Genomic DNA, 12233 nt, shown 5'->3' with positions numbered 1-12233 from the left:
CTGTCCTTACCCTTCCCCCATTTCATTTTGGTACATGTCTTCTAATAACCTGGTTTGTCTCTTCTCGCCTTCAGGCCCTCAAACTCCAAACAGTTATGCAACCAGAGCCTCAAATGATGGTTGCTTTTACCAGATACCCTTAGATAGGCCTCTGAGGGAGACCCAACTGCTGTCTTTCCAAAACAGTGCCCCCTGTCAGCAGGAAGCAGTTAAGATTGGTCTTTCTTTTTTCTTATCTTTATTCTAATGGCAGTTAGATGTACTTCTTTAGATGCGGGAATGATAGAGGCAGAAGACAGCCAAATGCCATCCAGGACATTGTGCACAGGGGGCTTGCCTAAACATGCCCATGGTGAAAAATTCCATCCCTTAACACATGCTCAGTAAGGGAAATAAATCAATGTAGAGTGGGTTCAGACTAAGGGCCTGCATGTGCACTGGGAGAATGGGGTGGAGCCACTGGGAACATGCAAAAAATCCTGTATTGCAAGCATCCTCCCTCTAGGCCCAGGGACTGTTGCAGAAGAGGTGGGCACATGAGATTGTAAGGGCTGATTTGGAAGGATAGAATTAACTCAAACCCTTCAAATCAAGGATGAGTACATGGATGCCTAAACAGCTGGTAAAACAAGGGACTTTGCCTTCTGAGCTATTACATGGCACCTCTTCATCCATTCCAACCATAAAGAATTTACTGCTTCCTGTAGAATTAAAGGAAAATAATAAGTAAAAGGATAAAGATACCAAGTGACAAAGCCTCCTGGTATAATATTTCCAGTTATGAGTCATGAAGGTATATATTTTTTAATTTTTTCAGAACAGTTCTTATGTTTTGTATAAATAATTGCTATAAGTCAATAACTAAACCCAAGATTACAGTAGCATAGAAGTTAAAGAAAAGTCAGTTTTGTAACCTCACCTTTGACTTTTTGTTTGTTGACTTTACTTAGAAAATAATTTAAAGGCTAACGAGTGTCTGTCCATGCCCATTTAATTGGGCATCTGGACTAGAACATTTAATTGGCTGTAAGTCATTTGATTCTGAGGCCCTCAGCCATAGGGAGTCCCACTTAGGGACAGGATGAACCCAGGGCAGGCAGCCATGCCACCCCAGCAATGCTATGGGAAAAAATAAAATTTTGGTGGCCATTGATCTTGCCTCTTATCATTATTATTATTTTTTTTTTGCAGGGGGCCGAGGGAGAACAGAGTCTTACTCTGTTGGCTGGAGTGCAGTGGCGCAATCATGACTCACTGCAACCTCCACCTCCCAGGTTCAATCAATTCTCCTGCTTCAGCCTCCCAAGTAGCTGGGATTACAGGCATGTGCCATTACGCCTGGCTACTTTTTTTGTATTTTTAGTAGAAACGAGGTTTCACCATGTTGACCAGGCTGGTCTCAAACTCCTGACCTCAGGTGATCCACCCACCTTGGCCTCCCAAACTGCTGGGGTTACAGGCATGAGCCACTGAATGGACAGCACTGATTATTGCTGGAGAAATCCTTTTATGGGACTCTTACATGATTATTCATAAGAGGGTGAGAAAAGGTGTTGCTAGTAAGCACGTCCTCGGTGGTCCTCTGGGTGTACACGTGCAGTAGTTGTACATGCTTGTTCACACATCACATAATTCATTAGCATCTTAAATCTCCACCTAGGGGTGTGTTTGCTACTATTATCATGAGAACAGGGTCAGTTTGAGAAGAGGTAAAATCAAAATGCAAATGCTGTCTACAGGAAATATTCCCTGCAGGAGATAGCTGTGCTTGCATGAGCTGGATTACAATGCGAATACTGGGGCTCATTGTGTTAACTGCACTTACTTCCTTGACTACCTGTCCTGCCTCATCGTCACTCCGTTGTAACTCTAACAACTTTCACGTATAATTACTCTCACTTCCAATTTTTTCTACTTAATGCCTTCCAGTGGCTTCCCCTTCCTCAGAACGCACCCAAAGTCCTTCCATCATGTTCAAGTCCCCTGGATCAGGCTGCTGGGCCCCTGACCTCACCACCAACACTCTGCCCCTTGCTCCCTCCTCTCCAGCCACTTCGCCTCCTGCTCCTTCATCTGGCCTCAGCCTTGGGGCTTTGCTGTGCCCTCTGCTCAGATTTTCCTCCTCCGATGTCTGTGTGGCATCCTGCCTCACCCAACTCAGACCTCTGTTCATATGTCCCTGTCCAGCAAGGCTATTCCTCACCCCCTACCTGCAATGGTATCTTCCCATTATTCTCCCTCCCTGCACCTACTGCGTCTCCATGGCACTTAGCACCATCTGACAAAATAGTGATGTGTCAGTTTATTATCTGCCTCCCTGCCACAGACACTAGGATATCAGCTCTATGAGAACAAGAACTTGTCTAATCCCTGCATATTCCCAGAACTTCAGACAGTGCCTGGCACAGGACAAGTGCTCAATAAATATTTGTCAACTAAACATATTGTCTACACGACCCCCTCCATTTCACTTATATTCATGTCAGTTTTACTCCTTTATTATGGTTTTACAGTTTACAAATAAATATGTACTTATAAAAGTAAAAAATATATTTCTATATATAATTTATTATATTTATTTATATATGTTATTATACATCACCTATAATATTAATATAATTTATTTTATGTATTAGAGAGAGAGAAACATGTCTGTTTTCTGTGATTCCAGAAATTTTGAAAACTTCTACAGAAGAATTGCAGAAATTCTTGCAAGCCAGAACTGATTGAAAGTCAATAAAATATATGGATAAACGTACAGGATTATAGTCAGATTGCAAAAAGCTAGATAAAATCAAAAACAAAAAACCAGCTGTAACAGCTTGCCAAATTCAGTGAATTGACTTTACCTCAACAATTCTACCTGTTACTGCATCTGTAGAACTGCTCATTTCCCATTATTTTAACTTCCCCTCTGTAGGACTGAGAATCAGGTATGACTCCCTCCTGGGACCTATGGAGACTCCTCTCTCTCCACACACCTTGATTCCTGCTTGCAAGTTTGGGAAACATTAAAGCAGCTATGGGTAGCCCGGGGACATGCTCCAGCAGGAAGGGGAAAGAAATGGGAGGGAGAACTAATGCACATGAGCCTCTACTATAGGCAGATGGTTGGCAAAGTTTCTCTTATTGACACTCCTAGCTATCTGGTAAGGCGAGTATTATACGTTTTTCCAAGTGAGGAAACTGAGGCACAGTGTATTAGTCCTTTCTCACACTTCTAATAAAGACATACCCAAGACTGGGTAATTTATAAATAAAAAGAGGTTTAATGGATTCACAGTTCCACATGACTGGGTAGGCCTCACAATCATGGCAGAAGGAGGAGAAGCAAAGGCACATCTTACATGGTGGCAGGCAAGAAAGTGTGTGCAGGGGAACTACCCTTTATAAAATCATCAGATCTTGTAAGACTTATTCACTATCATGAGAACAGCATGGGAAAAAAACACCCCCATGATTCAGTTACCTCCCGCCAAGTCCCTCCCACAATATATGGGGATTATGGAAGCTACAATGCAAGACAATATTTGGGTGGGGACACAGCCAAACCATATCACACATGAAATTTAGAAGTTATTTTACTGTAATTTAGAAATTTAGAAGAGATATGTCTTGGGAATACAATATAGTAGGAACTCAGAATGCAAATAAAACATTGAGGAGGCAGGGCTGGGGTCTTGTGGATGAAGGGTGGGAGGGAGGGATGCCTCAGGCTGGAACAAGTGCAGCTCAGAGGACAAGGAGCCAGCTAAGGGCTGAGAGGGGAGCTCAAGGCCCAGCATGGCCCTTGGGCAGGAGCCTCTGTGAGGGTCTTGTTGGGCTAAGCAGGGAACATGGATGTGGAAGAAGGTTGGAATCTTTCCCATGGCTGAGGTGGAGCCCCTATTTTAAGGCATATGGGATGTCTAAGTGGGTTCAGTTAAGGAGTCCAGAGACCCCAGAAATCAAACGAAGTTAGTGAGTACTCTGGGTTTGTGTGGGAGCACTTCGGGGGAATGAGAAATGGCATCCTACATGCCTTTAAGTACCAGGATGGGGACCCCAATGCAAATGGATGAAGCTCGAAGTACATTTTGAGAGAATTGAATTCAGGTTTCACCTTTCTCCACAGTGCATGCTTTTCCACTGTTGCCTGATGTCTCCAGTTTCCTATATTTCAAAAAGAAATATTAGATCTTCCACTTGCCTTTGAACAATATGCGTCACGCTTTATTTAACTTTGACAAACCAGCCGCCACATCCAGAAATAGCCTTAGGTGAAGCTAGAAATACAAAATAAGTTAGTTATGGTGGCTGCTCACATGCTACAGTAAAAAAAAAAAAATTTAAGTCACTGTTTTAAAATGTAAAAGGTATTTTTCTCATTCTAAGGCTCATGAAGATTTTTAAATTTCGTTTAGAGCTCAATGTACATCTTGTTGGACTGATACACTCCTAAGCAGTTGTCTGGCTACACTTTATCTTTGTTCTTAAAGAGTAAATTAAATAGTGAATCTAATAGTGAATGCTAATCCACCTCCCAGAAATCAAAGCAAAAAGAGAGGGTATTTCCAAATTGAGCATGGTTACATAAGTCAAGCATCTTTTTTCTTCTTCTCTGGATATCATGAAAAAGCAACAATGAGAATTAAAATTAAACAGCCCTTCCATTTGGAATTTTTGCTTTTCATTCTTTCCTTAAAAACCCTTGGGTGAGAAAAAGAAATCTAAATTGCAGAGTTGCTAAAAAAAAAAAAAGAAAAAAAGAAAACATCACATTTTAGAGCCAATGAGGGAACTTATACATTTCAGAGAAATTCCTAGTGTAAAAATTTGTACTGGTATAAAATAAAGAATAAAACAAACAAAACAAATACCTGACTCAGGAGTTTTTGTTTTTTGAAAAATCCAACAAATTAAATAAAATAAAAACAAAAGGAAGGAATTTTTAAAGGTAAAGGAGATAAAAATGAGACATGACTTTTTTTCAAGTAGAATACAAAACTACAAAATTTAGTTCCTTGAAAAGAAATTTGAAGATAAATAACCAGCCAATTTACTAAGAAAAAAATAAGAAAACAAGGGGAAAATCATTACTCAAAACAGAAAATTATAAAAGGGAAGTCACAGAAACAGGAGAATTAAATAAATCTTAAAGGAATAACTTGCACAACTCTGTACCAATAAATTTAAAGGCATGAATAAAAAGGATAGTCTTCTAAAGAAAATATACTTTGTAGAAACTGAATCTAGAAGAGATTAAAAAAAAATCTATACACACTAATTACCATAGAAGAATTAGAATTAGAAAATTGTCAAATAATACTATCCTGTATTTTCTGCCCCCAACTTCCAAAAGCACCCAGATGATTTCTCAGGGAAATCTATGTATCCTTAAGAAGCAGATAATTCCTAGGTCACTCAGATTAATTTATCCAGCTGACAAGTTGACTGCAACATTGTATGATTTTGCAAAGGTCATTGTTGCCCATGAGTGTCTGAGCTCGTGAGTATCTGACCATAGTAACCTCACAGTCCACAGAATCTCAGCCCCTTCCCCTCAGGACTCCTACTTCAGACCATAAAAGACAGAAAAGCACCTTCCGGTTCCTTTAGCTTAATTCTTGTAAATTCATGGCAGTTGCTAAAATCACATTCCTTTTTATTGATTCACTAGATATGTGATAAGTGCTTACTGTGTCCGCAGCCTTGTCCTAAGTGCTGGAGTTAAAGCAGCGAACAAAACACATAACATCCCTGACCTCGTGGAGCTTATATTCTAGTTGGGGAGATAGCAAAAATAAAATAAAACATAGCCTGCCAAATGATGATAAATGTTTTGGAAAACAAACAGATAAAGGTACCAGGGACAGCTGGTGGGGAGAAGTGCTGCTATTTTGGGTGTCATAGAATTCACTGATAAGGTAATATTTGAGCAGAGACATGAAGGAGGTGAGGGAATGAGCCTGGACATCTCAGGAAGAGCATTGGAGCAGAGGGAACCTTGCTAATGTGGGGATGCGCCTAATATGTTTGAGAAACAGCAAAAAGACCACCCAGGAGGGAGCACCATGGGTTGGGAGGAGAGCAGCAGGAAATAAATTTAGAAGTAATAGGGCCTGGTTATATAGGGCTTAGTAAGGGACTGTAAAAATGTTGACTTTCTTTTTTTTTTTTTTTTTAATTTATTATTGACATACTTTATTTTTATTTTTATTTTTTTATTTATTTTATTATTATTATTATTATTATTATACTTTAGGTTTTATGTTACATGTGAGCAATGTGCAGGTAAGTTACATATGTATACATGTGCCATGCTGGTGCGCTGCACCCATTAACTCGTCATCTAGCATTAGGTATATCTCCCAATGCTATCCCTCCCCCTTCCCCCCACCCCACAACAGTCCCCAAAGTGTGATGTTCCCCTTCCTGTGTCCATGTGTTCTCATTGTTCAATTCCCACCTATGAGTGAGAATATGTGGTGTTTGGTTTTTTGTTCTTGCGATAGTTTACTGAGAATGATGATTTCCAGTTTCATCCATGTCCCTGCAAAGGACATGAACTCATCATTTTTTATGGCTGCGTAGTATTCCATGGTGTATATGTGCCACATTTTCTTAATCCAGTCTATCATTGTTGGACATTTGGGTTGGTTCCAAGTCTTTGCTATTGTGAATAATGCTGCAATAAACATATGTGTGCATGTGTCTTTATAACAGCATGATTTATAGTCCTTTGGGTATATACCCAGTAATGGGATGGCTGGGTCGAATGGAATTTCTAGTTCTAGATCCCTGAGGAATCGCCACACTGACTTCTGGCAACAAAAGCCAAAATTGACAAATGGGATCTAATTAAACTAAAGAGCTTCTGCACAGCAAAGGAAACTACCATCAGAGTGAACAGGCAACCTACAAAATGGGAGAAAATTTTCGCAACCTACTCATCTGACAAAGGGCTAATATCCAGAATCTACAATGAACTCCAACAAATTTACAAGAAAAAAACAAAACAACCCCATCAAAAAGTGGGCAAAGGACATGAACAGACACTTCTCAAAAGAAGACATTTATGCAGCCAAAAAACACATGAAAAAATGCTCACCATCACTGGCCATCAGAGAAATGCAAATCAAAACCACAATGAGATACCATCTCACACCAGTTAGAATGGCAATCATTAAAAAGTCAGGAAACAACAGGTGCTGGAGAGGATGTGGAGAAATAGGAACACTTTTACACTGTTGGTGGGACTGTAAACTAGTTCAAAATGTTGACTTTCAATCTGAGTGAGATGGGAAGCCATCACAGGGTTCTGAATAAAATGTTCTATTCCGACATTTAATAGGAACACTCCACCTGATGCAGAGAACAGTGACAGAGGCAGGCAGACCAGTAAGGAGGCTGTGGCCACAGTCCACACAAGAGATGATGATAGCAGGTTACCCAAATGGGTACAGTGGAGGAGGTGAAAACCAGTTGGATTCTGGTTATGCCATGAAGATCCTTTCAGGATCAAACAATACATACAAACATACTGGTGCATGGGCATAATGATTGATGATATCTGGTAGGGGTTTCAAGGTGACCTTGGGTGAAGAATACATATTGGGTACAATGTACATTACTCGGGTAAGAGGTGCAATAATATCTCAGACTTCACCACTGTGCAATTCATCCATGTAACCAAAACCACTTGCACTATTGCACAGCTATTGAAATAAAAAAAATATATATTTTTTAAATGTTACCACTCCTTTACGTTTTGGTTTTCAGAAATAAATTTTAAAAAATTTTTTAAAGAATAATCAAAGCAAAATTAATAGCATCTTTTATCCAGAAAAATAAGCGTGAAGAGCAGGAAAGGTTAACCTCATGAAGCCCTACGTCCTATGAGTGGAGATTTTAAATAATGTATTAGTGATCACAGTCCAAAAACTCAGATTAGTCATTGTGCTTATCACCTGTGTTTGAATAACAATGTTTCTTTTTCTTTTCTGAATTCAAGTTCACAAACCATTTTGAATTTTTGCATGCCAATTATTTCCAGAATGCCGAACTGCTTAAAGGATATGGATATTACTCGGTGGAGTTATTAAGGTCCCAGCAAATAAGAAAGAACAAGTTGTTTCCCTGTTGTTGGCTCTACAGCTCTATAGTTTTCCAGAGAGGGAGAAGGGTGGTATTCAGATTATCATTCATGATGAAACTTTTAAAAGATGCTCAGCTTCCCACCAAATCATAGGATGAAGGAAAGGGCCTGGCAGAAACACAGTTGCTCTGACTTCCCTTCAATGGACAGCACCAAAGTCATACTGAACACCAGTTTTTAAACACTTTTCTGAAAAACAATAAGAAACACTTAGCCCTTTGCTATGGAGACCTGGTTGAAGAAACTGCTGTTGGTTCCCTGAGGGCTGGGTCTGCAGTCTTGTTCATTTCTGCATCCCTGATGTCTAACACAGTGCCTGACATATAACAGATGCTCAATAAACATTTGTTTGAGTGAATAAACAATTCGAGAAGCCAATGGACAAATGTTCTTTGACATCATTCTATCCCTTTATGAAATGTCTATTACAAGCAAAGAATAACACAAGAGGAGTTTTATAATACTCCTCAGGCCCTGAGGCTAACCAGATCTGATTTCAGCCCTCACTTTACCACTACTCGCTATAGAGCCCTGGTCAATTTCTCTCCACCTCTCTATCTATGTCTCAGTTTCTTCATCTGTAACATCAAATGGATAATAATACCAGTCTCCTAGACTTCATCAGAGGATTAACAAAGACAATATATGGGAAAAACATAACATGGTGTCCCATAATTATTAGATCTTATTATTGACACTAAAATGGCATTAAAATTACCAAAAGGAAAACAGCATCTTGTAGGTAAACTTTATTTATTTATTTATTATTTTTTTTTTTTGAGATGGACTCTCGCTTTATCTCTGCCCAGACTGGAGTGCAGTGGCGCGATCTCGGCTCACTGCAAACCCCACCTCCTTGACTCAAGCAATTCTCCTGCCTCAGCCCCACTGAGTAGCTGGGATTACAGGCACACACCGTCACTCCTGGCTAATTTTTGTATTTTTAGTACAGACGGGGTTGCACCATGTTGGCCTGGCTGGTCCGGAACTCCGCACCTCAAATGATCCACCCACCTCTGCCTCCCAAAGTGCTGAGATTACAGGTGTGAGCCACCGTGTCTGGCCACATCTTGTAGATAAACTTTAAAAATCTTTTTTCTTTGTTATGAACAATTTTAAGTATATACAAAAGTAGAGTATAATAAACCTGACACCCAATTTCAACAATTATCAGCTCATGGATGGTCACCCCATTTCCCAGGCCTTTGTATTATTTTGAAGCAAATCCCAGACATGACGCCATTTCATCTGTAGTACTATAATAGGTAGCTCTAAAAAAATAATAAAAATAATAACCAAAATTCCATATCACACCTAAAAACAATGAATAATGATTCCTTAATTAGATAAATGTTTGGTCTGCTGGAAGCCACAAGAAGAAAGGAAGAAGAGAATCAAGTCTGTTCAAGACAGGGGCTTAGGCAAGTTCTCTCCAGAGTCAACACGATGATGGAAATACCCGTTGTCACCGTCGAGGTGGACTTTCCCTGCTGCGGAGTGGGGCTGAGGTAGGGGGAGGGCAGGGAATGAAGCCAGCATTTCATGCCTGAAAGGAGGCAAAGTGGAGATCCCCTAGTGATTAAAACTTTCTTACTTCCCAAACAAAACAGCATTTCATTTGAAACAATTCTGTACAAATTCTTCTGATTCCAGATTGATGGGAAATTAGAATTTAATTTTATCTTTTCATCTACCTTGAGGCCTTGTTGACAGTGTTGGCTTTTATGCAGGTTCTATTACACAACTAGAGCTAATTGAACAGTGACAGAACTGGTCTGGTTTGTGAAATTTAACAGAGCACCAAAGCTCATGTTTTGGGGAGAATTCAGTTCTTAAATATGTTTTGCTTATCCCACTCCCCCTAATTTCCCCTCATTTGTTTGACAAAGTCAGCAACCCAGTGGAAACCTCAATTGCATTCTCTGCTGCTCTCATCATAAAACCTCGAATTTAAATATTTTCCTTTTATTCTTAGCTGGAACTTGAAGCAATTTGGTTGCTTCAAAATGAGATCTATTGGTACTGAAGCTATTGAACATCAATAGTGCAAACCCAGATTATCATCCCCCATTTAAATACCAAAGTAAATGTGAAGTGGGCAACATTGGCAGGGAAGTGAATAACAATGCTGAGAAGGTTGCAAGCTAAGGAGCATGAAGAAGTGAAAAGGGAACATAAAATGTGCTGCATGTTTCTTCTTTCAAAGCAGAAGCTACCTTATAATCACCTAAAACTTCAGTTGGAGGAGATACAAGCCTGGATTCAGAAGACTGCCATAGAACAGAGGCACTAGGTAACCTGATGTTATCCGCACAAACCTTTTCATGTAGGGCTGGCCTCAGAAAGCATGCATCGCAATTGCCTCCAATAACTGAAATTTGTTAAATGATAATTGATAGTGGCCTGGTCCACTGGGATCTGGTTTCTGAGGAAATTTCTGATAGGGGTTCTTCTAAGACCCTTTGATCAGGAATAAGGTTTTCCCTGTGTGGCCCCAGCTCCACCCAAGGCCTCACAGTCTCAGGCAACCGAGTGTCTAGAAATGTTCACAGGTGCTGGGTCATGGGGTTGGGATGGAGGGTTTACACTTAAGAACAACTCCTCTGCTCCTGTCTGTATGCAGAAGGCCATTCTTCCCTTTCTCTTTGAAGACTCTGCCTCCTCCACATCAGCAGCACCCAACCCTCTCCTTTTAGCACTTTCATTTTACCTGCTTCCCCTCCTACCTTCTAGTCTTGGTTAATGGTTGTGATGGAGGGTGGGAGGCAAAGTGGCTTTGCAAGCTGGCTTCTGAAACTTTTCGTCTCCCATTTAAGAAGGAGAAGAAAAAGACAGAGAAGGTTAGATGAATAGAAGTCATAATCCTGCCGTAGCTCCTTATTGTCTACTTTTCCCTTGAGAAGCAAGCTTAAGGAAGGCAAGGGCAATGTCTGTCTTATCTGCTGCTGCATCCTTGCTGCTGAGACTAATTCCTAGTTTATGGTAGGACAGCAAATATTTGTGAAATATTATTGGATAGGTGGATGGATGGATACTGCTTAGCAGCCATCATTATTCCTTACTAAAGGAGCTATTCTACCAAGAACTTGAAAGAGACTACACAAGAGAAAATAGAAACAGTATGCATTTCCCCTTTTGATCTAAACAGCCTCTCTTTTTTAACAACAACAAAAAAACCTTTATGACTTGTGGAGGCTGAAGCAACTTCATTTTTAGATGCTAATCTGCCATGTTGACTTCTGATTAATCCTTTTCCAGGAAGGCTTCTAAGATTTCTAGTTTATCTATTGTTCCTTGTATGAGAACACATACTTGTCATAAGTCCTGCCTGTACGTCAAAACCACCTTGATGTTATCATACTTCAATTGTCATATACATCCCTTCTGAATCACGCAGGCCCTTTCCCGGTAGTATGTAAGCCCTGGGTCTGTTGCGGGATAATCAAAGACTGAAGAGACCAAAAGTTCAGGAAAGTTTATTAAATTAAGGTGATCACCGGCTCAGCTAGTCTGAGGCCCAAACAAAGGGCTTTTCCTACTTTTAAATATCTTAAGGTGGGAATTACTTGAGGCAGGAAGCGAGTTACAGAAGCAAGAAACAAAGGCAGCATTACAACATTTGTTACATTTTGAGAAAGACATGTCTTGCAACCTAAACTTATCAGTCTTGTGACCCTGCAGTCGTGCAGGAACTCACTGGGCCTGTAATAAACTTTGAGGAATGTGGAGTTGGGGAGTATAGATAAGGTCCACTGTCCATGGAGAGAAGACAGGCTGTTAATATTCCCTTTTAGCGTGAGTGTAAGGCAGGTGTCACATTTTGCAGTAACTTCAAAAGGATTTTAATATTTGTATTACTACTACTATTAGGTTATAGTTGATTTCATTAATTCCTTCTTCATTTCCCCCTTTTGGTGCTTGACACAAATGTAGATTAATAAAGAGCACCACAGTTAGCTATTTCTTCTTGAGTGGGTACATACTCATCTTGGGATACTGGTTGGTACTTTTGCAGAGCCATTATTCGGGTGGTGGTATGTCTGTCTACCACTGAGTCTATGGTGGATTGGATGCTTCCGATTAGAAGTGGCAAGAG

The 12233-nt window shown here is 40.1% G+C and overlaps 1 protein-coding gene across 3 annotated transcripts in view; it reads left to right on the top strand.

The window, feature by feature from the left end:
- Nucleotides 1–8483: 8483 nt before the first annotated feature.
- IL22RA2 (interleukin 22 receptor subunit alpha 2) overlaps nucleotides 8484–12233 on the top strand; it is a 30047-nt gene continuing 26297 nt past the window's right edge. For all 3 annotated transcript variants that reach the window (XM_009242288.3, XM_002817405.4, XM_002817404.4), the window contains exon 1: nucleotides 8484–8875. The gene's annotated coding sequence lies outside the window, so the exon portion shown is untranslated. The remainder of the gene's footprint in view (nucleotides 8876–12233) is intronic.

This window comes from Pongo abelii, chromosome 5 (assembly GCF_028885655.2).
Source record: "Pongo abelii isolate AG06213 chromosome 5, NHGRI_mPonAbe1-v2.0_pri, whole genome shotgun sequence".
NCBI lineage: Eukaryota > Metazoa > Chordata > Mammalia > Primates > Hominidae > Pongo > Pongo abelii.
The sequence above is the reverse complement of the archived record's forward strand: the minus strand, read 5'-3'. Positions and strand labels throughout refer to the sequence as shown.